The 25321-nt window shown below is 36.1% G+C and overlaps 1 protein-coding gene and 2 non-coding genes across 3 annotated transcripts in view; 1 reads left to right on the forward strand and 2 right to left on the reverse strand.

The window, feature by feature from the left end:
- Nucleotides 1–25321, reverse strand: part of Nox (NADPH oxidase) — a 65742-nt gene that overhangs the window by 19199 nt on the left and 21222 nt on the right. The gene's annotated exons all lie outside the window — the stretch shown is intronic.
- Nucleotides 148–351, reverse strand: LOC140755260 (small nucleolar RNA U3). The gene has a single exon (XR_012103762.1). It is a non-coding gene; the product is annotated as a small nucleolar RNA U3 (small nucleolar RNA).
- Nucleotides 1293–1391, forward strand: LOC140755261 (small nucleolar RNA U3). The gene has a single exon (XR_012103763.1). It is a non-coding gene; the product is annotated as a small nucleolar RNA U3 (small nucleolar RNA).

Here is a 25321-nt window from a genome sequence, read left to right on the forward strand (position 1 = left end):
ATTATTTGCGTTTTTTGTTTTTGTCGATCTAAACTAAACACAATGATTTTGTCTTTGTCAACATGCATTGTCTCATAAAAGGTATAAGATAAAAGAAATCTTCCTTTATTCTTGGCTTCTCTTAATAATTTATAGGGTTTTAAAAAAGCCACTCAGACAGCGACAACGCCCCACCCTCCCCCGCCGAAGCGGAGGAGCGAACGATCATCGAGGGCTGGTGGCGACCGCCACCGCCCGCCTCACGCTCAGGGCGCCGCGCCACGTCTCCTCATCGCGGCTGGCGACGTCTCACATGGTGTGATAGTCTCGGGAAGAGCTTACTATAGAAATGATCCTATGAAGTAAGGTCTTGTCGCAAACTCGCCGGCTCTGGGGGGTCATTCCGCGGTAAACGTTCTCAACAGCGTGATGCAGAGACTGTGACGTCATTTTACCAGTGACATCTAGCGAACGTCTGTGATACTGTTTTGTAAGCGAGCTCACTACATGCAAGGTTCATATCGTCATCACCGACATCTGTTCTCCGTTAAAACATTTCGGCTAGATGGCGTTGTTTTCAAAAAGTGTAAATTAGTGCTAATTTTGTATGGAGCCAAATATGTTTTATAAATAGGCACTACATAAAGAACACAATTAAAAACAAAAATATATGGTATATTATGTAGTCATTAAACACACTGTTGATCTCTAATTGATGTAGCATATTATAACAAATTCTGTGTAAAAGATATTTACGCAGAAAATACCTTCCTGCCTTCGTAATCTTCGGTGACACGAAAATTATATTTAATTTTTAACAATATCGTGTAGATATTAAGATTAAGACCTCTAATCTTCGATCACTAATAGGAACGTGATCGAAGCGTCTAATTAACGATTAATAAGAATTTCAAGGGTCATAAAATCGCTTAAGTTGTTCATAATATGATGTTCACGTGTATAATAATTAGAATCAGAACAATATAATATAATATATGGATTTATACCTTTTTATGTTCAGGTTATTTTTATAGTACCTATTTATTAATACATATTCGGCTCCATGTAATATTTTAACGTGATTTTAACGCTTGCTTAGATTTTCTGACAGTAACACCATCTAGCTGAGAAGTTTTAAACAGTGAACAGATGACGCTGACGACGATATGAACCTTACGTGCGTGAGCTCGCGTACAAAACATTGTCACAGACGTCCGCTAGATGTCACTGGTAAAATGACGTCACAATCTCTGCCTCACGCTGTTGAGAACGTTTACCGCGGAATGACGTCCCCGAGCCGGGCAGTTTGCGGCAAGACCTTACTTCATAGGATCATTTCTATAGTAAGCTCTTCCCGAGACTATCACACCATGTGAGACGTCGCCAGCCGCGATGAGGAGACGTGGCGCGGCGACAAGTTGTGAAAGTGTAGCAAACAAATTCACTTTCGCATTTAAAATATTAAGTAAGGAAGTTAGGATGAAAGCACCTTTATCGCGCCCATCCTGTCACGATGACGTCACCTGTCACGGTCCCTGTCACCTGTCACCGCGATTGTCACGGGGGCGTGACAGCCAATCTCGCTCAATTAGCGTTCCAAATTCAAAACTGGCTGATGACTTTATCATTCGATATTATCTTGCTTTTAAAAGACTAAACTCACTGAGTTTCTTGTCGGATCGTTTTAATTGAGGTCGTGTTCCGATCCGGTGTAACAAATAATGTAACGGACAATCTGTTAGTGCTTGTTTAGGCTTATGAAAATAAATATACTTATAATTTTTATATGAGCAGAGTTTCATAGCAATTTTAATTAAAATACTTATATAGAATATCTCAAAATAGTCTCGATCTTAAAAATTAAAAACAGTGTAAAGAGCTCCTATATACGGAATAGGGTATATAAGAATAGAGTAGAAGTCTCCGGTGGCACCACCGCCGCACCTATTTCTGCCTCATAACAGTATGTTAAGCGCTGCTGTGTTCTGGTCTGAAGGGAGTGGTAAGGAAGATATACTTTTCCGAGGCGTTCCAGCTTAGTCCTTAGGAGCAGAGGGGCTATGGTGCTAGAGGCAGTCCGTCCATATTGAAATATCTACCCTGCCGGGAATCGAATGCGAGACCCACTGACATCAAGACCATAGACACATTGTCACTGATTAACATCAATACGGATCAACAATGAAGTTATGAGCACAAGACCCATAGAGTATATACGAAATAGACGCCTACACATACATTACTCATACACTTTCACATCAGTATGTCTTATGTAAATCTATTTAAGTTATCGTCAAAATATTACAGTCCCACTGCTGGGCACGAGTTTCCTCTCAGTCTTAGAGTTTAGGCCATGGTCCACCGCGCTGACCAAGTGCGAATTGGTAGACTTTTGTCTTTTTAGAACTCTTACGTGTGGAGCTTCGTTCAATATATTTTTTTACCGTTAATTAAAGCAAGCGATAATTTTAACTTATTTTTAAAACGCGCATCAATTTAAAAAGTCTGAGGTACGTGCCACGGACTCGTATCTCAAACCTTCGATTGGTAAGCCGAGTTTCTAACAACTAGGTTATCACTGTTTGTCCCTGTAGTACCGGGACCAGAATAGGGCTACGGTATCCCCTGCCTGTCGTAGGAGGCGACTAAAAGGGGGCTTCCGGGGTTGCGGGCGGCAAGAGTGGGAGCTCAAACCGTCCAGCAAGCGACCCCGGGAAGGACAGCGGTCTGTGTGGTCGCATATCGCTGTAATCACCAGGGGATGGGAGAGAAGCGTAAATTGCTCCCCTCAGGGCAGAGCCCGATAGAAGGGCATCGCGTTAGGAGGACTCCGGTTGTGTTCCGTTGGAGATCCCGGAGTTCTCCACCAAACGCTGAGGACGGCCACCGGGGGGGTTTTATTGCGGTAAAAATCCCACATAACCCGGCGTCACTCCCATGGCGTCGGGTACCTTTTGAAGGTTTCCCCCTCGTCAACAAAAAGAAAAAAAGGCTATCACTGCTATAATTAATTTCTAACACGCACATAGGTCATTTCGAAAAATCAGAGGAGCATTTTCAACCATTCAGCAATCACTGTGTCTGTAACTATTAATGCTTACATGAAGGTGTGTTTAGGAATAGTAATTATGCGTTATTTATTCGATTACATTTTAGTCCTTATTTTATTATTTATTTATAAGTTTTTGTACACGAAAAAAACAATTATTAAAAGCAAACATTATGAAAATAGAGTACAAAGGACTGCTAATTTCAAAATGAAATCTCTTCCAGCAGCCCTGAGATCGGAATGCTCATGTGAAAACAAATTTAGCGTGCATAAAAACAAAACTACAAACTATTAAACTAATAATTAAGTATAAGTATATATATATAGTATAAGTATATATATATATATATATATATATATATATATATATATATATATATATATATATATATATATTATACATACATATTTTATTATGAAAGTGATAAATAATGCTCTTTGACTCTTTTTTTAAACAAAGAGATATTCTTAGAGAGACGAATATTAGGTGGTAACGAATTCCATAGTCTAACCGCATGAACAGATGAAGGAGTGAGAATAGAGAGAGGTTTTCTGGAAAGGGTAATTTAAAAGGGATTTAAGGTGAGATCTGCTGGGTGCCAGAGAGGGCCGTATTTATTTTTTGCCAGCAAAAATAGGCATCTATTTTATTTCTCGTTAAAGTTAATACCCGCAAACGCCTGTATCCTGATGACCGATTTAGATAACCCCATACACGCTAGATGAACTATCACACATACTATCACACTGTGATCGGATCACATCACACCTTGAGAAGTCACGACAAGCGCCTTGAGATCCTGTTGGTGCTTGGAATATAAAAATATAGATACCGTGTTGATTGAACGCCGACTCGGCGTCCTTTTTTGTTTCATGGAATAGAATGACCGCTGTTTATCGATAGAATCGTATTATCATTGGGATATTACATTGAGATATAATATGATTCATAAGCCAATGCTCATTAATAAAAAGCGCAAATAACACTGAATTATTTATTTTATTAAGAATCTTAATTCTTAAAAATAAAAATAAATAGTCATGAAAGTATTTTCAGAAACGGGAACGACTAAGTCTAAGCTTTTCTCAGAAGTAGGACTTAAAAAGAAGGGAAATTATAAAATAGTACAAATAAATTCTAAAATTATTCAACAGAGCTAAAGACAACGGTTCGACTCCGGCGGCACCACCGCCACACCTATTCCCGCCTAATAACTGCAGTGTTAGGCGCTGCTGTGTTCCGGTTTGAAGGATGTGGTAAGGGAGACAGACTTTTCCGAGGCGTTCCAGCTTAGTTCTCAGGGGTAGCGGCGCATCTGTGGCCGACCTCAGGTAGGAATATCTAATTCTATCTGGGGTTGATTACAGATGTCCATGGGTGGCATTAGCCAATATCCATCAGGTGGATTGCATGCTCGTCTGCTACTCCTATATTATAAAAAAAAATAGCCTGCAACATACAACATTGTTTCTTAATAAAAATTTTGGGTACCTTTTTTAGACTCCTTCTATAGTGTTTATATTCTGAGTATACATAAAGTCGTGATTTGTCTAGGCAGACAGTTGACATTATCAGTATTCAGACTCCCAGATGTAATCTAAGTTACAGTAGTTAAACTTACTTTAGACTAATTCTTCGTAGTTAATCGAAACACCTATTTCTATCGTATAACGGTAGTAGCTGCTTTAGTCCTTTGAAACTAAAATCTCTTAAAGCTTCGAGAATACAAGTGATATTTAAATTTGAAAATAACAGGGGACAACCCTGTTTAAAGAGTAAAGGGTTTTTTCAAAAAGTTCTCAAAGAGGTGTAAATTATTTTATCCCAAACATGGTCACTGTGGACATTTTTGATGTGAAACATCTATAGCCGCACGTAAAACCGATTTCTGGCGTGGCGACGCATGCCGTGTCGTCGCCACGCTATACGATGGTATATATATACAAAATTGTCACATTAATACCGTCCTCAGAGGCAACATCGAATATACTTTTATCGAAGTCACTGATTAAACGAATTAAGTAGTCACGATTTGAAATAAATTCGTAAAATTTTGTATTTAATGAAAATAAATGTTTATTCAATAAATAGTCATCGTTATCTGGAAAAATCGTAATATTTTATTTTATCATTATGACATATTTAGTTCCTATCACATTATGTTCTTTTCTGCATCTTACTTTTACAAAATAATGTCGATGTTTCACATCTGCCAGGCGTCCCGTGACGGTTCACATTTTTTTTGATGTGAAACATCTATAGCCGCACGTAAAACCGATTTCTGGCGTGGCGACGCATGCCGTCCGCAATAACTATTACCGAAGTCACTGATTAAACGAATTAAGTAGTCACGATTTGAAATAAATTCGTAAATTTTTGTATTTAATGAAAATAAATGTTTATTCAATAAATAGTCATCGTAATATTTTATTTTATCAAAAAAATCGTATTTTTTTATTTTATCTATGTTCTTTTCTGCATATTACTTTTACAAAATAATGTCGATGTTTCACATCTGCCAGGCGTCCCGTGACGGCTCACATTTTTTTTTTATAATGTAGGAGTAGCAGACGAGCATGCAGTCCACCTGATGGTACGTGGCTACTGCCGCCATGGACATCTGTAATCAACCCCAGATAGGAGTAGATATTCCTAACCGAGGTCGGCCACAGATTTGCTGCTACCCCTGAGGATTAAGCTGGAACGCCTCGAAAAAGTATGTCTCCCTTACCACACCCTTAAAACGGAACACAGCAGCGCCTAACACTGCTATTATTAGGCAGAAATAGGTGTGGCAGTGGTGCCGCCGGAGTCAAACCACAAAGGATTCTACCACCTTCAAAATTAACTCAAAATTAATTCAAATTTAAAAGTAATTACACTGAGAACAGTTTTAAATGTTCCCAGCTTGTTATATTTTAAAGGGCTCTTACAAATCAATTTAATCTTAATTTAAAATTGTAACGACGGCATCATTAAACTAAACTGCAGTTAGTGTAAGCGTCAATTATCCACGTAAAGGTCAATCTTAACATCGTAAAGCTTACCGTTATTACCATAATGGCTATAGAATAACATGGTACGGGTTTGTGACACACGGCTGCGATAGATGGCGAACATTTTATAATTTTATTTTGTAAATACGACTAATATACTGGTACTTTGGTAATCACTTAAAGAGTATTAGAATCGATAGGTTCATTTTTTATAATATTAAAGCAGCAAACGAGCAGGCAATCCACGTGATGGTGCGTTGCTACTGTCGCCCATAGAATTCCTTGAAACACCTTGGATAAGTATGGCTCTTACTACACCCTCTAAACCAGAAAACAGCAGTTTTAACGGGGCATTCGGGGAAGGACGACGGTATGTGTGGTCGCATACCGTCGTAAACACCAGATGGTGTGGGAGGAGCCAAAAGTGCGCCCCAGGGCAGAGCCCGATCGGGGCATCGCGCTTGGAGGACTCCGGTTGTGTCCCCTCAGAGATCCCGGAGTTTTCCAACAAGCGTTGAGGACGGCCACCGGGGGGGTTTTAGTGCGGTAAAAATCCCACATAACTCGGCGTGGCTCCCACGTCGTCGGGTACCTTTTTAAGGTTTCCCCCTCGTAAACAAAAAAAAAGGTGTAATTATAACGAATAAAAAAATAAATAGGTAAATAATTTGGTGGACATCTAGTCCATGGACGGCAGTAGTCACTTACCATTAGGATTGCATGTTCATCTGCTATTCTCTTTGCTCGACAAGCTACATGACAGTATATTCTCTAACACACGCCTATACTAAGCACTAAGCGTACACCTCAGAGCCAATAAATTACCAATAAATTAGGTTAAACGAAACTGTAACAGGATGTCGAGGTGTATGCATATATCGTTTGTATTACAACACATTAGAGGCGATTATCCTTTGTACTGTATTCGGTGTCAAGATTATTTATTGATTAGCAAGAAGCCGTTTCAACGGATGTCGATTTATTTTGATGTGTGTATGTTAATGTATTTGAATTTGTCAAGTGCGAGTTGATCGTACGTACCGAGGATTCTAATAAAACTTTCATTTTTAACCGACTTCCCAAAAAAGAGAGGTTATCTATTCGACTTCAGACTTTAGAACTAGAAATTTATTTGAATTTTTTTAACACACACATAAAATCAATGCCATGAAGTTGGCTGGTAAAAAAACTTCAAAATCGCATACAATTTTATTTTCGGTGTTGTTATAGTACCTATACTAAACCCTATTAAAAAATCGGTGTCTATCTATTATCGTTCATCATGTAAAAACCTGTGACAGACGGGCATGAAATCAATCAATTATATTTATTATGTAGAGGCCTACGGAGGCACTTACAAATTGTCAGTTACAATATTTTTTCTTAAACTACTACCAGATCGGAACGCGACCTCAATTGTACCCTTACCATGAGCTTTCAAAACATCCCACAATTTTACGTTACGTTTACTCAATCCATTATTCTGTTACGTTCGCTTCAGTAGACTGAGTAAACGTAACAATAAGTAAGTGCTCAAGTCTTTTTGTCTGCCTCACATGTTCGCAAAAAGGGGGAGAAAACATAAAGCGCCATTTTGTCAATTTAAACATTTAATGTTACGTTACTGACACTATAGTACTGACACTATAGTCCCATACAAATTTCAATCCGCTAGGGGCGCTGATTGGAATTTGTATGGGCAAATACGTAAACAAATACCAAAACACTCATATTTTTTAAAACGTAAAAACTCATGGTAAGGGTACTGAGAAGATCCAGTAAGAATCTCAGTGATAGACAGAGGAGGCTTAGTAATTAGGTTCCATTTTTACTCATACAGTACGGAACCCTAAAAAGCTGCATGAGAATAATCAATCTTCATGCAAAAACTTATTACATCAAAGCAGGAATTACTTAATCAAATTCGTATTTTAGTAGCGCAGTGACACGGTGTTTCCTTTGAATAATTATTTTTTAAAACATCAACGAGGAACCGAATAGACTGCAAATTTAAAAACTCTATCTAGAAACAAATAATTACAAAAATAGATAGTAGCCGATTCTCAGACCTACTGAATACGTATATAAAATATAAATAAGATAAATGGTACGTACAATGTACATGTAGAGCCGCTAACAAATATTATCTTCAGTCTGAATTTTAATGGTTGTAAAACTAATTCTTGCAAAATAAGTATCTCTGTCGTAAGAAGTGTACTTTCATCATTAATTAACAAAGAAACAATCAATAATAGTGATATAGATTCGTTACCGAGACGATATGTTATTTCGGCCACAGGTGTAACTATAATTTGTACTGATGACAAATTGAACGGTGGAAATCTACCAAAAATGTTGTTTATCTTGATATCATGTACGTAATGTTAATCTCCATAGTTTTCTTACATGGGGAAGACCTCCATAGTTTCCTGTCGCGGGGGCAACATGAAGGTATGACTCTTACCGGCTAAAATCTCAGGATCTTCCTCTGGACGCCCTTTATGGGTACTGCGGGCGCTAATTGATTACAGTCTCGAAGGCAAAAAAATTAACCTATAAGTTAAGTTTTTTTTATAATATAGGAGTAGCAGACGAGCATGCATGCACCTGATGGTAAGTGGCTACTGCCGTCCATGGACATCTGTAATCTACCCCAGATAGCATTAGATATTCCTACCTGAAGTCGGCCACAGGTGCGCCGCTACTCCTGAGGACTAAGCTAGAATGTCTCGGAAAAGTCTGTCTCCTTTACCGCACCCTTCAAAACGGAACACAGCAGCGCCTAACAGTGCTGTTATTAGGTAGAAATAGGTGTGGCGGTGGTGCCGCCGGAGTCGAACCACAAAGGGTTCTACCACCTTCAAAAGTTTTTAAATATTCATAACTCCACATGGGTGATGGACCTCCTTTACTACAAAGTTTAATTTAAGTAATACAACATTGAGTTTTTTAAGTTCAAGCAAAAAAATTTAAAAGATCCGTCCTGATTTTTATGTGAATCTTTATTTAGTTTCATTTCTTTTATTCGATTTAAAATGTAACTTGAGTACTATAATCTATAGTTTATTATTAACTTACAACTTATAAAGATAAGTAATTATATTAAATTGTACCGTAGACTGTTGCTAACACTTAATGGTAATACCCTTCTTCGTAACCCTTTGTCTCTGAAGTAGATCAATGTCACTTGTCTCTTAACTTAGAGTACAGTTAGCAAAAAAACTTTAAAAAAAAAATCTTTTTGAAGTGAAACTCATTTTTAAAAGGTATTTAACTGAAATGGTACACTCGGTGGTTCGATTCCGGTGACACCACCGCCACACCTATTTCTGCCTAATAACAGCAGTGTTAAGCGCTGCTGTATTCTGGTTTGAAGGGTGTGGTAAGGGAGACATACTTTTCCGAGGCGTTCCAGCTTAGTTCTCGGGGTTACTGGTGCATCTGTGGCCGATCTCAGATAATCTTATCTAGGGTTGATTACAGATACAATTAGGTAGACTGCATGCTGGTCCACTACTTCTTACTTAATTTCAAAAAACATGCTCTGTTAGTTCATATTTATGTAAGGATCAAATTTTGCAACTGAATTTCAATTTTGCATTTATGTTCAGTTTGAACGATAATGCAGTGACGTCACTCCAAATGCAATATGGCGGACGCCTTAAAATGGCGGATTTGAAATAGATATCAAATTAACGAGTTTCCTGTAATATAAGAAAACACTACACAATTGGCTTAAATATACAAAATAAGCTTATTTATTTTCAAAATTTACAACAGAAAAGACAAAAAAATTAAGTACTTAAACATAACTTACAATTTTAAATTAAAATGTAAATAATAACAAAATGAAACTTATAAAATAAAAACGTCTTCCAAAACCCTTTCTTGTGGCATAGAGCCCAGAACACTGGCAGCGTTACCTCGCTGTATTTCCTGTAAAATGGCTTTTTAAACCTTCTTTTATACCATGTTTTCATTTCTTAAAATTTTGCTTAATAAATTTCTAAAAAAATGCAATTAATTATTTAAGAACTGCCATATCTATAGGCCACTGAGCACTTAAAGTTTTAAGTGGTAATGTGATTGAACATAATATGCTAATTAAGACAAATCTAATTAAGAACGGGCCTGTCCAGTTGCTGTTTCAGAATAATCAGTGTTCACTTATATCAGAATCTGTCAATTATGATAACCGTAAAATGTAATAAATAGGTTTATTTTTTTATTGTGGTGTCGAAGAAATGAGCGACAAGATATGCTGTATTGATAATTAACCCCAGATAAGAGTAGAATCTTACCTGAGGTCGACCATAGATTGAAGACTCAGCAGGTGCTACCCCTGAGGACTAAGCTGGAACGCCTCAGAAAAGTATGTCTCCCTTACCATAACCACCACCCGAACACTGCTGTTATCTGACAGAAATGGGTGTGACAGCGGTGCCCTGTCAACATGAAGGTTTTCATCACCTTCAAATGTAATAGCGAATCGAATTTAACAACCTGTTTTTGCCGACAGTACTATTAAAGTCCTCCATTCCATTCTTAATGCGACACTCGTGACAACGATATTAACTTTTTGTTTCAATGCAACGCACACGTGCGACTTTTTGTCGCAACGAACGACATGGTGGCGCATACCTGCGACTTTGTTGCGAGAAACTAGATACTAATGAGCCGTTTTATATACTTCAAATCTTAGTAATGCTACGAAGCAGGGTAACTGAGAAATATAATAGAATGCGTAAATGTTGCAATTCTGACGTTTTTATATGACGTCATTTTTACTAAATGGCGTTTTATTGTCTTTTAAGCGTTTAATATTTCACAAAAAATACATTATCCGAGATTATTTATAGTAAATGCAATCGTCATAATGGTATGTGTTAGGCGTGCAAATTCTTCTAGGTAAAGTACGCGATTCAAAATATTATATTCTTCAGTATTGGAGATTCTATTTTTTTTCTGTTTTGGTCTGACTTTTGTCTGAAATGTAATTATAATATAACTGAAAAAACGCAACTATAGTTACGCTACTCAAAATACAATGTTGATAATGTAAATGTGCACTGATTAATAAATTTGGTGGTATTAATAATGAATCAGTCGCAAGTTTATTCAACCGAATCAAAAAGCTGTAGCGAATCATATTACGTCATAGCATTGTCTCAAGTTCACATAAGCTTCAGTAAGACTTATTTATAGTGATTGGATTAGTTCAAACTATATATATTGAATACTACTAGCTATATTGAACGACCTCAGTTTTATTTTGGTTTAAAATATATTGTTTTTTCTAAAGTTGAAGAAGCAAGAATGCAGTCTATCATGGTGCATGTCACTGGTACATGGACATCTGTATCCAATTCCATATATAATAGGGGTTAGGTAATGCTAGATCTGCTTCTAGCTAGAAATAGGTGTGGCGGTGGTGACTCCTCGGTCGAATTACTCGTTACCTTTGCGAACATGAACAGTAATGTAAATTATTAATTTACTATTATTTAGTTAGAGTTGCTAGATTATGTGTGTAAGAAATGCTTCTTCATATATTATAACATTTTGTGTCTGTTTTAAGTGTTATTTATTATATTTACGCATTATTGATTTATCTGGAGGCACGTCAGTGCCTCCGCCAAGTCGATACAAAAAAGCGGCACGGCCGTAACATTCTTTTCTCGAAACATATTTATTTTTTACACTTGTGTATTTTTTGTTACCTTTACCGTACCGCATCGACAGCATTGATGACAACCGTAATGTCTATTTTGGAGTAGGACTATATGGGTGTAGAATGAAGTAAAGGTGAAATGAAGGAGGTAGAACCCTCTGTGGTTCGACTCCGGCGGCACTACCGCCACACCTATTTCTACCTAATAACAGCAGTGTTAGACGCTGCTGTGTTTCGTTTTGAAGGGTGTGGTAAGGGAGACAGACTTTTCCGAGGCGTTCCAGCTTAGTCCTCAGGGGTAGCGGGGCATCTGTGGCCGACCTCAGGTAGGAATATCTAATCCTATCTGGGGTAGATCTCAGTTGTCCATGGGTGGCAGTAGTCACTGACCTTCAGATGGACTGCATGGTCGTCTGCTACTCGTGTTGTTTTATTCGAACAAAAATGTAAATTACGACTAATGACGTACTTATTTGTGGTCTATAATGATGTCCATGGCCGGAGACCTTATCATCATCTTTATACTTGCTACTTTAACTACAGAAGTCTAGTAAAAACTTCCTATAAAGCGACAATTCCTACCATCCTTACCAAATGTTACCATCTATATTACCTTATACCGCGACCACCCGAGGTGTAACCACATGATGTCTACACAACTCTTAATTAGGCTTTTTGTAACCACATTGGTTAGTTTTTGTTAGAGTTAACGCTACTGGGTAAATAGTAGGCACTCATTTAAAAATAAAATATTTTTACAAAATGATGCCTTGGTTTTATGCCTATGTTTATTTGATTGGGACCGCAAAGTAAAAGGGATACCTAATGATAGGATGCTTTAAGTAGTACCATTCGTGGTTCGGTTCCGGAGGCACCATACATATAGGTAAGCCATACGTAGGCCGAGGCGTTCCAACTTAATTCTTATGGGCAGCAACGCGTATGTTGCCAATCTTATGTAGGAATCTAATCTTATCGGTTGATCAGACATCTGTGTCTGAGTTACAATAGGCACTTACCATCAGGTGGACTGCATGCTCGTCTGCTACTTCTATTTCATTAAAAAATCTGTTATTAGATAACGTGGTTAGGCTGAGCAGAACAGCTTTTGTTTACCGTGACTTTAATTAGGAGTCCAATCCAGTATAAAATACGAGTATCTTCAATCTGAACTAAAACCTCGTTAGCTACTTCAGAGTTCAGTATAAATGTAGATTGTACATAGTAGTAGTAGAAAGGCCACATAGCCCACATCTCACAAAACAAACAATAAATCACCGTAGATCGATACAATATGAATCGCGGGATAAATTACTCACTATCGTCCTCATACAATGCCGTATTGCTGTGTCATTATGATATTGATTTAATGATAGCCACGCTGAGCACGACTAGATGTATCAATATTATTGATTTTCCTACCGTAATAATCACCATAAATCCATTACTGTTCCACTGCTGGACACGGGTCTCCCGGTCAAGTGCGTATTGGCAGACTTTACATACCTTTGAGGGCCTTGAGATTTTTTTTATAAAACTCTCAGGCGTGCAGGTTTCTTCTTGTTTTTTTCACTGTTTAAGCAAGTGACAATTTTGGTTAACGGAACAGCTGGCAAATTTTACCCCCTTAGGGTTATTTTCTAAAAACGTTTAAACAAGTACTCAATTATTTCTAACCAGAATGCCAAATACATTGGCAGATTTTCAAACAAACTTTTTAACCCCTTAGGAATGTCATATCAAAAACTATTGTTTCCTAAGATCTATGTTTAAAAGCGTATTGATATTTACATGACCATTTAAACAAAATTAGTTACTAAGGGTCATCACCATTTTGATAAGTTTTTTAGATCAGAGAGCTTCCAGAGACTTGACAATTCAATATCATTGTAATCCATCAAAAACTATTGTTTATCTTAAGGCACATTTATCTCCCTCTGATTAATACGCCTACGTTCGGATTTAACCAAACTTTGACAAAGTACATTGTAGATTGTTTGATATCGAATCGAGAATGCGCTGATCAGATACAAGACAGTCATTTGTCTGTGCGTCCATAGTAATGAGTTTGTGATATAGTGATGTGATGTAATCACTCTGATTCAGTAATGACTGTGTGGCAATGGTAAGAAGGTTAGGAAAGTGACGACTTGGCAACGTCATCAATTAGGTTATTTTCGATTCTCGTGGTAGAGCGGTCACAGTATCTGACGCGCAAAGTGTCCCGGTTCGATCCTCGGCTGGACGAATATCTGAATAATTAATTTTCAGAGTCTGGGCAGATACCAGATCCAGAAACAAATGTGTATTTGTCTGTCAGTGTGTTTATGTCACCCACGACAGAGGACTATTTATTTCTGCTCATAACAGTAGTGCTATGAAGGGTGTGGGAAGACAAACTAATCCGAGTCGTTCCAACGGCTTTCGGTTAAGTAGGTGGCCTTAGTTAGAACATGTTCTATAAGGGCTGGTATCAGTTGAGCTGCTTGCTCAAATGAGAAAAGGCAATACATTACTTATAAAAAACCCATGAGCAGTGACCAAACATTCGAGTAACGAGACAGAAACCAAACGGGTAACTAAATAACTAACCAACCAAGCCTGTCAATGGTTGTTCTCGTTAGTGTCTGTTCCGAGTGTCGCGACACGGCGAGCGCTGATCTAGCGCCGATACATGTCGATGTCGACACAACGGGAACAACCCTTTGCGTGCTCAATGCGATGTGCAACCCTTTAATGGTAATAATTACTATTGTAACTCACGTTGTTACTATAATTATTAACCACTAAGGTTTAATGCTTTTCTGCTGTATTTTCACCGTATGACAACAATGTTAACTGAACACTACGATTTACTCTACTTAGTTTTTTTTTTTTTTTTTTTTTTTATAATATAAGAGTACCAGACGAGCATGCAGTCCACCTGATGGTAAGTGGCTACTACCGCCCATGGACATCTGTAATCAACCCCAGGATATATCCTACCTATCAATAGGATTAGATATTCCTACCTGAGGTCGGCCACAGATGCGCCGCTACCCCTGAGGACTAAGCTGGAACGCCTCGGAAAAGTCTGTCTCCCTTACCACACCCTTCAAACCGGAACACAGCAGCGCTTAACACTGCTGTTATTAGGTAGAAATAGGTGTGGCGGTGGTGCCGCCGGAGTCGAACCACAAAGGGTTCTACCACCTCTGTAAAGTACTCTTAGTACTCTACTCTCTCTACTACTAGTACTCTACTACTCTTAGTACTCTATTCTATTATTAAGCGGTGTTGCTGTGGTCTGGTTTGAAGGTATTGGAAAGGGAAATATGAATACAAAGCATTGCACTTTAATCCTAAACGTAGGAAAGCGACACTCTCGAAAGGTATGTGTGTGTTTTAAATGAATTCAGTCAATTATCTGTTTAGAAATAATAGATTTTTTAATAACCGAATGTAGTTAGTTTTTATCAAAATTGGCTCCTTAACTTCTGTCAGCATTTTCGCTATTCCTTATATACGAATATATATACTCTTGTATTTAGCTATGCATACTTGAAAAATTCACCGTGTATTAGAAAACTAATTCGAACTTGGCCCAGCTACGTAAAAGCATATGCAAATATGTTAAGAGCATAACTGGGGGCCTACTACAATATCTTATAACAATATTATTTTAATCATACATTGAAATTTCGTACCACGACCTCGATAAAGTAAGATTGCTTTTATAATATTACAATAAGCAGTTTTATATATCGGTCAAAATTATTCATTCTTTTTGTTGCAGGAAATTTTTAAGCAAAAAAATGTCAATTTCAGTTGGTTTTATACAGTGGAAGGGCGTAATGAATAATGGTTTAAGTTTGTTCAACTGCGTATGACGGAATACAATGAAGATCGTGGTGTGAAGAGATGACTCTAATTTCGATGTCCCGGTTCCTCTTGGATAAGAAATATATAAATTACTCATTCTTTTACATCACTCGACAGGAATAAAACAAAACTGTTTTAAGGAGGTCGTGGTACGAAACAAAATAATGTTGATGCAATATTGAAATAAAACTTTCCTGAACTATGATGATTTTTAAAAGATGGTGGCAGGCCCTGAATGGTTAAGCGGACATAACTAATCAGGTTAAACTGAGATAAGTTACTGTTTAAGTTAAACGGATTTATGTACCATTTATTTCAATTTATATACCTTATCAGTATTCATATTGCACATGTAATTGCGGTTTACTTAATGGCTTAAGTAGGAAACAGTTTATAACTTGTCCTTTTAGTCTTTATAAAGCAAAATCTAGTTGCATGTAATCAAACGGTTCACATTCTTTAAAATTATATGCTTAAAGATATTGACAGTATCTCTCGTGGCACGTAAAATACATGCTCTTATACGTTGATATCATAGATTAGTAAAGATTACTCACTCCTAACAAGAAAATGTACCCAGTTTTGAGAGTTGAAATAGTTGAGTAAAAAAGTTTTGCCACGTCTCCGTGCTAAAATGTCCCTAAAATATTTGAAATAATTATTTATTTATTACGTAAATTACGCAGTATTAGTTATTTATTCGTACATTTTCTCTAAAAATGTTTTATTTGTCAAAAATTCAAAAAAAAAGAACTTACTAAAATAAGCCGTTTGTGGCTTCATTCAATTTTAAGGCGGCGAAATATCTTTAGTAATCTATGGTTGATATATGAAGTTTTTTTTTAATATTTTTTTTATATCCGTAAAGCACGTAGACATATATTTCACGACTTGGAAAACATATTAAAGATATCCCGCTCTCACTAGTTAAGGTGTAACATATGAGAAACAAATTAATTATGGTATCGTTTAATAATTTGTAATTTATAATTAGTAAAATTGAGGCTGAACGGTTAAGTCCGTCAGACTAAAATAATATCATTTAAGATGATCTTGTAAATAAGAAAATGATTTGCTTTGGCGTTTCATCTTGGTCCTCGGGATGATGCATATGTGACCGATCTTATCTGGGGTTGATTACAGAGCATGAGCCACCACCACGTACCACTTGTCAAAATTATTTTGTAACTCGTCAAATATCATTGTCCAATGTACATTTGATAAAGTATTGAAGATATCCAATTTACTAGCAACACCGATATTTGATCAAAGATTTTTCGAGATAGATCTAGAAGAACTCGTTGCCAGGCTAAAAAAATCGCTCCACGTTCTTCCATTTTCTCAACTACGCAAATTATAAAGAAATCTTGGAGAAATTAGATAAGTGGAATGGGCATCTATCACAGAAATTTGATCAAATGTTGGACATTGAAATTGGACAATGATATTTGACGATTGGATTACCACCGTTATGCGTGTCATTGTCATCTACTTTTGTCTTAAAAAAACAAATGACAGGAGCCAGCCTTCAAATATATGTGTCAAAACAATCCTGACATTCACTGGACCGAGATTATCGCTTCGATCGAGTTACAATGGTAAGATCTAACGATCGATCTGATAACGGATAAAATATTGATACTGGTTTTATTCTGATTTATATTCTTAGCTTTGATAATGTTACACGTGTAATTATGAGGTCTATGAGTAAGTAATAGTAAGGTAAGTAATAGTAGTAAGGAAAACATCGGCAGGAAATTAAGTTAGGATTAAAACTACTTCGCAACAATCCGCTACAAATATGTATGATGGTATATATTTTAAACCATGCAGTATGTATCATTCTCCCTCCCACCAAGAATGCGTGCAGATGCAAGAAACAAAAATAAACACCACGAGCTTTTGCCCGCGGCTTCACTCGCGTTACGAAGTAATAATTTCATCCCCTATTTTATCCCCTTGGGGGTAGAATTGATCAAAATCCTTTCTTAGCGGATGCCTACATCATAACATCTACCTGCATGCTAAATTTCAGCCCGATCCGTCCAGTGGTTTGGGCTGTGCGTTGATAAATCACTATGTCAGTCAGTCACCTTTGAGTTATACTTATATATTTAGATTATACATACCCCCACCAATTAACCATCACCAGGAAACCTGAGAAATATTTTTAAAAAAGTTCCCAAAAAGAAAATAAGAAGAGCCCACAATTTGGAGCCCAGAATTTATGGATTGATATTGAAGTGTGTAAGTGTAAAAATTAAATTACATTTATGTGCTAAAGATTCAGTTAATCCATGATCTTATTACATCGCACTGTTGAGTTTAGATTTCTCTCAAAACTCTACTATAGTCGATAATTTTGTGGTGGTTCTATTGTTATTGATTGATTTTGTATTTCTGCCTATTAACAGCAGCATTAAGCGATGTATTCTGGTTTGAAGAATGTAGAGGTAGAGTGGCCACCGTTATACATTTATATGTCGGAGTGGTCACCTGTGACGTCATCAAATGGGTACTTCAAAACATAAGCTACACCTAAAGCACTTGGTGGAGCTTCGACAGAGTCTCGGTGCGGCGGTCGTAAGGGACGAACGCATACAGAGCGACTTGGGAACTGACGAGTGAAGTTGACTCGCACGCGCCGAGGAACTGTCACCGTTTTAATAGTGTCCATTTAGTTGTAGTTCGATTAATTAGAGTATTCTCAGTATAGTTATTTAGGGATTATGTAAAGTATTACCAGTAATCGAGTTAAGAGACATAAGTTAGTGATAAGAATATCTGCAACTGTATACCTACGTGTTCACTGTAGTACCTTCATGTATCATAATCATCCTGACAAATACGAAGTAACAAAGATGTCGGTTCGGGAATACACATAAGATCAACTAATTCGGTATATATAACCTGTTCCGACATATATATATATTACGATTCAAGAGATAGGGCCCTGAGACAGATGTACAGACGGGGGAAGCTTAGTAATGGGGAGTAATGGGATTCGGTTTTTGCCCTTTTGGTTACGAAACATTAAAAAAGGAGTTCAAAAAGATAGACAGCTCGTGTCCTTTTTAGTAGCTCGTTGTCCTTAGTTTGTTGATTGCACTACATTTATTAGCAATAAATTAACAATTTATGTAGTGTTCATTTTAGTTTTATAACTAAAGTGTATTTTATTCTTATCAGTAACTTAAGTACTTCGAGTTGGCACAATTACTTTATCGTAGACAACCGGGCGACCTCAGGCAGGGAATTGATTGGTCAATCACGGATTGAGATCACTTGATTGGTCATTGATTTGATTGGTAGGACCAATGGTAAGCTATTAATCAGGGTTTCAAGGTTTGGAGGTACAACTATTGATTAGGCTGTAGAAATTATTTTTATTTAATAATTTTTGAGGGTGGTAGAGCTAGTACTTTTTAAGTTTAGTTTTTAGTAATTGTATTGATGTAGCAGACGAGCATGCAGTCCACCTGATAGTCAATGGTTACTGCGGCCCATGGATATCTGTAATCAACCCTAGATAAGATTAAATCCCTTCCTGAGGTTGGCTCCAAATACGTTGCTACCCTTGAGGCCTAAGTTTGAACGCCTATTGATAAGTATGGTTGTTATACTTTGTTTCGACCAGGAGGCACCACCTTATTTTTATAACGTGAAGTAATTCTTGCGTTTGAGGACGCACCAACACCACACCTCTTTATAATTGAGGTAATTCTTCCGTTTCGGTGGATCGGTATGGATACCTGACATATGAGGCGGCCATTTTAGTTCTCAGGAGTGACAATGCATCTATAATCTTTAAGTAGAACCGGTTCCTATTTCTTCCTCATAACAGCAGTGTTAAGCGCTGATGTGATCTGGTTTGACAGGTTAAGGGAGACAGACTTTCCCGAGGCGTTCCAGCTTAATCTTCAGTGTAGCGGTCTGTGGTGGACCTCAGGTATATCTAATCCTATCTGGGGTTGATTACAGTCCATGGGCGGCAGTAGCCACTTACCGTCAGATGTACTCATTCGCTAGTTCAACCAAATATAAATTAACTTGTCATATTAAGCAACGATTCGAGTTATTAACATACTGCGGAGGCGGGGCACAGTATGTAACCAGTTGTAGATTAATACCCAGAACGCCTATTGTTACTTTAATATAAACCATGACATCTTACCTTGAGCAATTCTGTTACTGTAAGTATGGGTACCGTCAGCGATGTCCTTTGAAATAAGAACCCATTGTGGTACGACTTTGGACGCCACAGTCACATCTATTTCTGCTTTATAACAGTAGTGCTAAGCGCTGGAGGCCTATCACCATCTTTTAAAAACCATCATAGTTCAGGAAAGTGTTATTTCCTCCTTAAAACAGTAAAATATTCCGTCATACACAGTTGAACAAACTTAAACCCTTATTAATTTTTCGCTTATCCATTGTCACATTTTGCTTAAAAAGTTTTCCTTTCCTTCAAAAAAGTAAAAGTATGATTAAAATAATATTGTTTTATGTATAGTTCTAGTTTGAAGGGTTGTAAGGGAGAGACAGTTATACGAAGCCCTTAGAGGTAGGAATGCATTTATGACTGATAGGTAAGAATCCAATCTTATTTGGGTTGATTACAAGTGATCGCAAATGTACCTATTTGTCACGTGAACGATACGCTGTATGTTTTTTCACATTGTTTTCCTTAACTGTCAATTCATTACAGTCCTAGCGCTGTATGGAGATCCATTTTCAAATCAAATCAAATCAAATTTATTGTGGAACATGGGTACAAACATAATATTTCGAGTACAACATGTTCCCGCCACAGGTGGGCAATACAATAATTGTGCAATAAAATATAAGTAGCAAATCAATGAAACATTTAAAAAAATTAATGAAACAATAGAAATATAATAATTATTATAAGTAATTTGAATTAAATGGAAAAATAATTAATATTGGATAACAATGTTTATTATATAGATTTGTCATTTAAAGTCATTTTCTCAGTGTCAAGTCCCAGTTTCACAGTGAGACTTTGGTTAATGTTCACAAACATTTCAGAACTTCTTATGAACCCTTAGATGTTTTGTTTTTTCGAATGTTTACTTTCACCGTTGAAGCAAGCGACCGGTAAATTTTATAACCAACTTATTTTCGGAAAAAAGTGAATTAAAATCAAACCTGGGATGCAACCCTCCAGATTGAGAAACTGAATTTCAAACCAGGTTATTTTTTACTGACCCGACCTTAACCGTAACTTTCATTAATGATGAACCTAAAGAAAATGCTTCAATTCGATACCATTTTAGCCATTCTAAGTGTTCGAGCACAAAGAAACATCTCATAAATAACGTAGAAACTTTCTTGCTCCTTTATAAATCAGGGCTCTATAAATCAGTAGGGTAACCATAAACATGAATTTACGAGCTTTCCATTTTTCAAATTTTAAAGCCACTTGAAAGGAAAAAAGCTTAAATTTGTTGTTGTTGCCCCAATTTTGACAATAAAAATTGGTCCAGTATGTTCTATTTTTAGGATGTTTAATTTTTTTTAAATACTAAAGTTTACATTGTTAATACATGACATGATAATTCTTGGAAAATTAATAACGATAAATTTAAAAAAGTACATTTGTATTTTATAACAAAGAAACAGGTGTAATAGAATTACACATTTTTACCTAATTCATAGCTAAGTAACATGATTTATAGAATTATTAGATTAGACTAAATTCCAGGATTTTTCAATTCCAACATGGTCATCCTACAAGGGATCAGCTCGCGCTATACTAACAAGCTGCCTGCAAGTTTCCATACAAAGTATATAATTAAAACTATCTATCACAGCCTTCATCAGTGGATATATGACGTTAGAGGCGCGTCACATTAAGGCTTACATGTGGTTTCTTTCAAATGCTTCTTATCGATCATGGAAATGAATTATTGCTTTATACAGATTCCTATGGAAATTGGCCTGTGGATAATCAGCTTCGGCTTATGAATATTTCAAATGGCGAGTATATTTATGAGCAATCATCATAACTTAGTTGTATAGTGTGTTAGACATCGATATGTTAAACAATATGGGGCTTAGAGCGCTACCTTGTGGAATACCAATTATGATATTGAAGTTTTGCCTAGTAAATAAATTAGAAATCGTTCTTAACTTATTATTAGCAGTAATATGGGTAATAAGAGGTCATAAACCAATTACTATCTCAAAGCTGGACATGGATCTCCTCTCAAATGCGAAGGATCTAGATCATAGTTCACTGCAATAAGCAAATGAATGAAAATGGGCAATGAATTTAAAGAATATCTGTTTTACTCTACAAAAGTCTATTGTGATACTAGAACTAGAGAGTTGAAGGTCAGTACCATTACTACCTATTTCTGCCTTAGCAACAGTAACCCGCTGCTGTGTTCTAGTTTGGACTCTCTTTTGGCTTCTTTCAAATGCTTCTTATCGTTAATGGAAATTAATCATTGTTTTATATAGATTCCTATGGAAATTGATCCTCAGTGGGTAATAAGCTTATAAATATTTCAAATGGCAAGTATATTTATGAGCAATCATCATAACTCAGTTGTGTCGTGTCTGAGACATCGATATGTTAAACAATACCGGTCTTAGTGTAGACCCTTGTGGATTTCCAAATGTAGTATGGAATTTTTGCTTAGTAATACTTGAAATCGGTCTAAATATATTTGTACTTTTTTATAATTTTTAAGTAACAAATTAGTATGCAGTGTAAGATCCCATGGACATCTGTAATCAATCCCAGATAAGCGTTCCGCTTTGAAGGGTGTGGTAAGAGAGACAGACTAATCCAAGGTGTTACAACTAAGTCCTCAGGACTAGTTACACATCTTTGGTCAACTTCAGATGGAATCTTATCATTTTTGGGGTTGATTATTTATAGATGCCCATGGGCGGCAGTAGCCACTTACCATCAGAATTCTGAATGCTTGTTTACTACTCCTATATTATAAAAAAGGTGAACTGCATGCTGGGTTGATCTGCCACAAAAAGCTAACAGAAACTAATAATATATATTCTAGTCTAACCGCGTCCTAAGCCTAGAAAATAAAAAAAACAAGTTTCGAAACGTCGGAATGGTCGTCAAAGCGTCTCGTTAGCTCGTAATTAAACATTAATTGGATTATATTAATATTGTTACAGGCTGATCTAGATCAAGTTGACGGATCCTTGATCCTAGACCTTATTAGGGCTGTTAGGGCATGTGTAAGATAAATCTTACGACACTTTTTAGATGGGAAGTTTTGTTATTTATGCTTTTGCTCCTTAAACAAAATATTGTGAAGAGTTAGTGGAATTTTTGAGCAAAAATAATTCTTTAAAAATATATGTTCAAATGTTTTGATTTCATTTATTTTGTTCTTTAAGAATTAATTGGGTCCACGTATTGATTCTAAATAAAACGAGATTAGAAATGAATTTAAAATTTAAAATAAATAAAATTTCTGAATTTATTTACTAGGGTATAAAGTTGTGTTATCTATTTGTTAGAAAATAATTATACCTCTTTATTTTGGACTTTATAATTTTTGTATTTGATATTACATATTGTAATGTTGATGTTGCAATGTTGCATGATGCAAAAAAATCGCGTCTATCTATTACAGTTCAAGAGATAGAGTTCTGACATACGGACAAACAGCGGATGCTTAGTAATAGGCTCTCCTTTTTACCCTTTAATTACGGAATTGTAATTAAAACGATAATTATACTTTGTAAGAAAATATATAGTAGCAAATTGAACAAGCTAAGAAATTAGAAGCCATATGATATGACGAAGCTGATTACATGCCTATAAAGGATGCATGATCCGTGCAAAAGGCATGCAAAACATCAAAGGGGCATGTTAATGTTCCATGCATAGTGTTTTTGCATTACTCTAATAATATCAGGAGGTTGTGGACTTACCGTGGGCGAGAAGCTACAAGAGAGATACGAGTATGACGTAGATGTTACAAGACAAATTATAATTGCCTTAAGATGGAATTTCATAATAAAATGCGATAGAATATTTTAATGAAATGAAAATATCGAAATCTACAGTATAAGTTAAGTAAGAGCGAGACATGAATTACAACCCAAACATTCGAGGTGTTGTTTGTTTGTCATAGACTGCATTATTTCCCTTTTCGAAGAATTATTTTTAAGCAATTTTTGTTTTGTATCATTATTGGTTAAAAACACAAAATTACCATAAAAATAAATCATACTAATATACCTACTACCAAATTTTGTTCAGCGTAAAAAATGGAATATTTTCCTAAGCTTAGTACGCTTATAACATTTCTGATTCATAGAGCGAGCATTCGCTTATCAATCGCTCGTATACAGCTCATGGTCATGTTTTCCTAACTACCTTTACGGCATGATTCTACAGAAGACATAATATGTCCTCATTTGCAAGAAGTGCAAAGCTTGACTATTTTAATTACCGTGTTGACTGTAACTTTTTGCCTATCACCTTTCGTTATAATCTCTTACTAGAAGCAAAGACTAGTAGTTTTAGGGTTCTGTGGCCAAAGGGTAAAAACGGAACTCTATCACTAAGTCTGCGCTATCTGTCCGCCGTCACAGGGCTCTATCTTGAAGCGTACGAGATATACACTTGACATTTTTACAGAGTATGTATAATGCAAGCCGCTATAACAACAACAAATACTAACAATGAAAATAATTGAAAATAAATAGGGGTCGTCAGGCAAGAATTCGCAAATTTTCACAATGCATTTACTTCTACTTAGCTACTCGTATAATAACAAATACTAAAAATAAAAAATAGATGAAAATTTGATAGTACGGAATCCTCCTTGTGCACGTTCGATCTCACTTGGCCAATTTATTGAGTTAACATGTAGATAACAAGGTGTTATTGCATTATAGTGACTTGTTTCTTCAATCATTATAGATGTCGCTTCAAAGAATTGTGTTATTGAAAGTCTGTTACTCCTATATAATAAAAGAATGTTATTAGTATTCTTATTCATATAAATAATTGTTTTATATAAGTGAATAAGTTTAATAAGATACATAGGTCTTCGCTTAGGAATAACTTTACATTCTTAACTTATATAAAGTATTACGTTATGATTATAAAAATAAATCGTAAAAGGTATTCAACGAACAATTTACGTAATAACATAACATATAATTAAATACGATTCCCTTATATTAAGTCTTTCAAATGCAAGCTTGTTTTTCTCATGTTGTTTATCACATTATGATGTATGTATTCTTCAAAGTATGTTTCTATCGCTATTTGTATTGGCTACTATTGCTAGAACATAGTATCTTTAGCGATTTTATATAGTTTAAATTCACTGACAAAAGTTGTTCAGTGACAAATTAGTAGGATAATTGTACAACTTTTCAGACGCATAGATACAGAATATTTTCAAATTTTAGGCTTCCGTACCCAAAGGGTAAAAACAGCGCGGTGTCAGTCACTCAAAAAACAAATTGGATTATTATGCTTCCTCTGCTGCATGGATAAGAAATATGTTGCCATAATCAGTTTATCTTTTTACCCATAATTTTGTAATTCTTTCTTGAAAACTTTCAAATGCGAAAACAAAAGATATAATTACAACTTTAATTGCTTTTATCTATTTCTAGTCAAGAGTCTATTTCCAAAAGCATTTTTATCCTTCTTTCCTAAGCTATTTTTATCGTAACTATTTTCTTCGCGATCGAATAGCCCGCAATTACTTCAAGGATATAAATGGATTTCCAATAAAGAA

The sequence above is a fragment of the Epargyreus clarus genome, unplaced genomic scaffold (genome assembly GCF_041222505.1).
Source record: "Epargyreus clarus isolate Ecla_fem2 unplaced genomic scaffold, WU_Ecla_fem_2.2 ptg000032l, whole genome shotgun sequence".
In the NCBI taxonomy this organism is placed as follows: domain Eukaryota; kingdom Metazoa; phylum Arthropoda; class Insecta; order Lepidoptera; family Hesperiidae; genus Epargyreus; species Epargyreus clarus.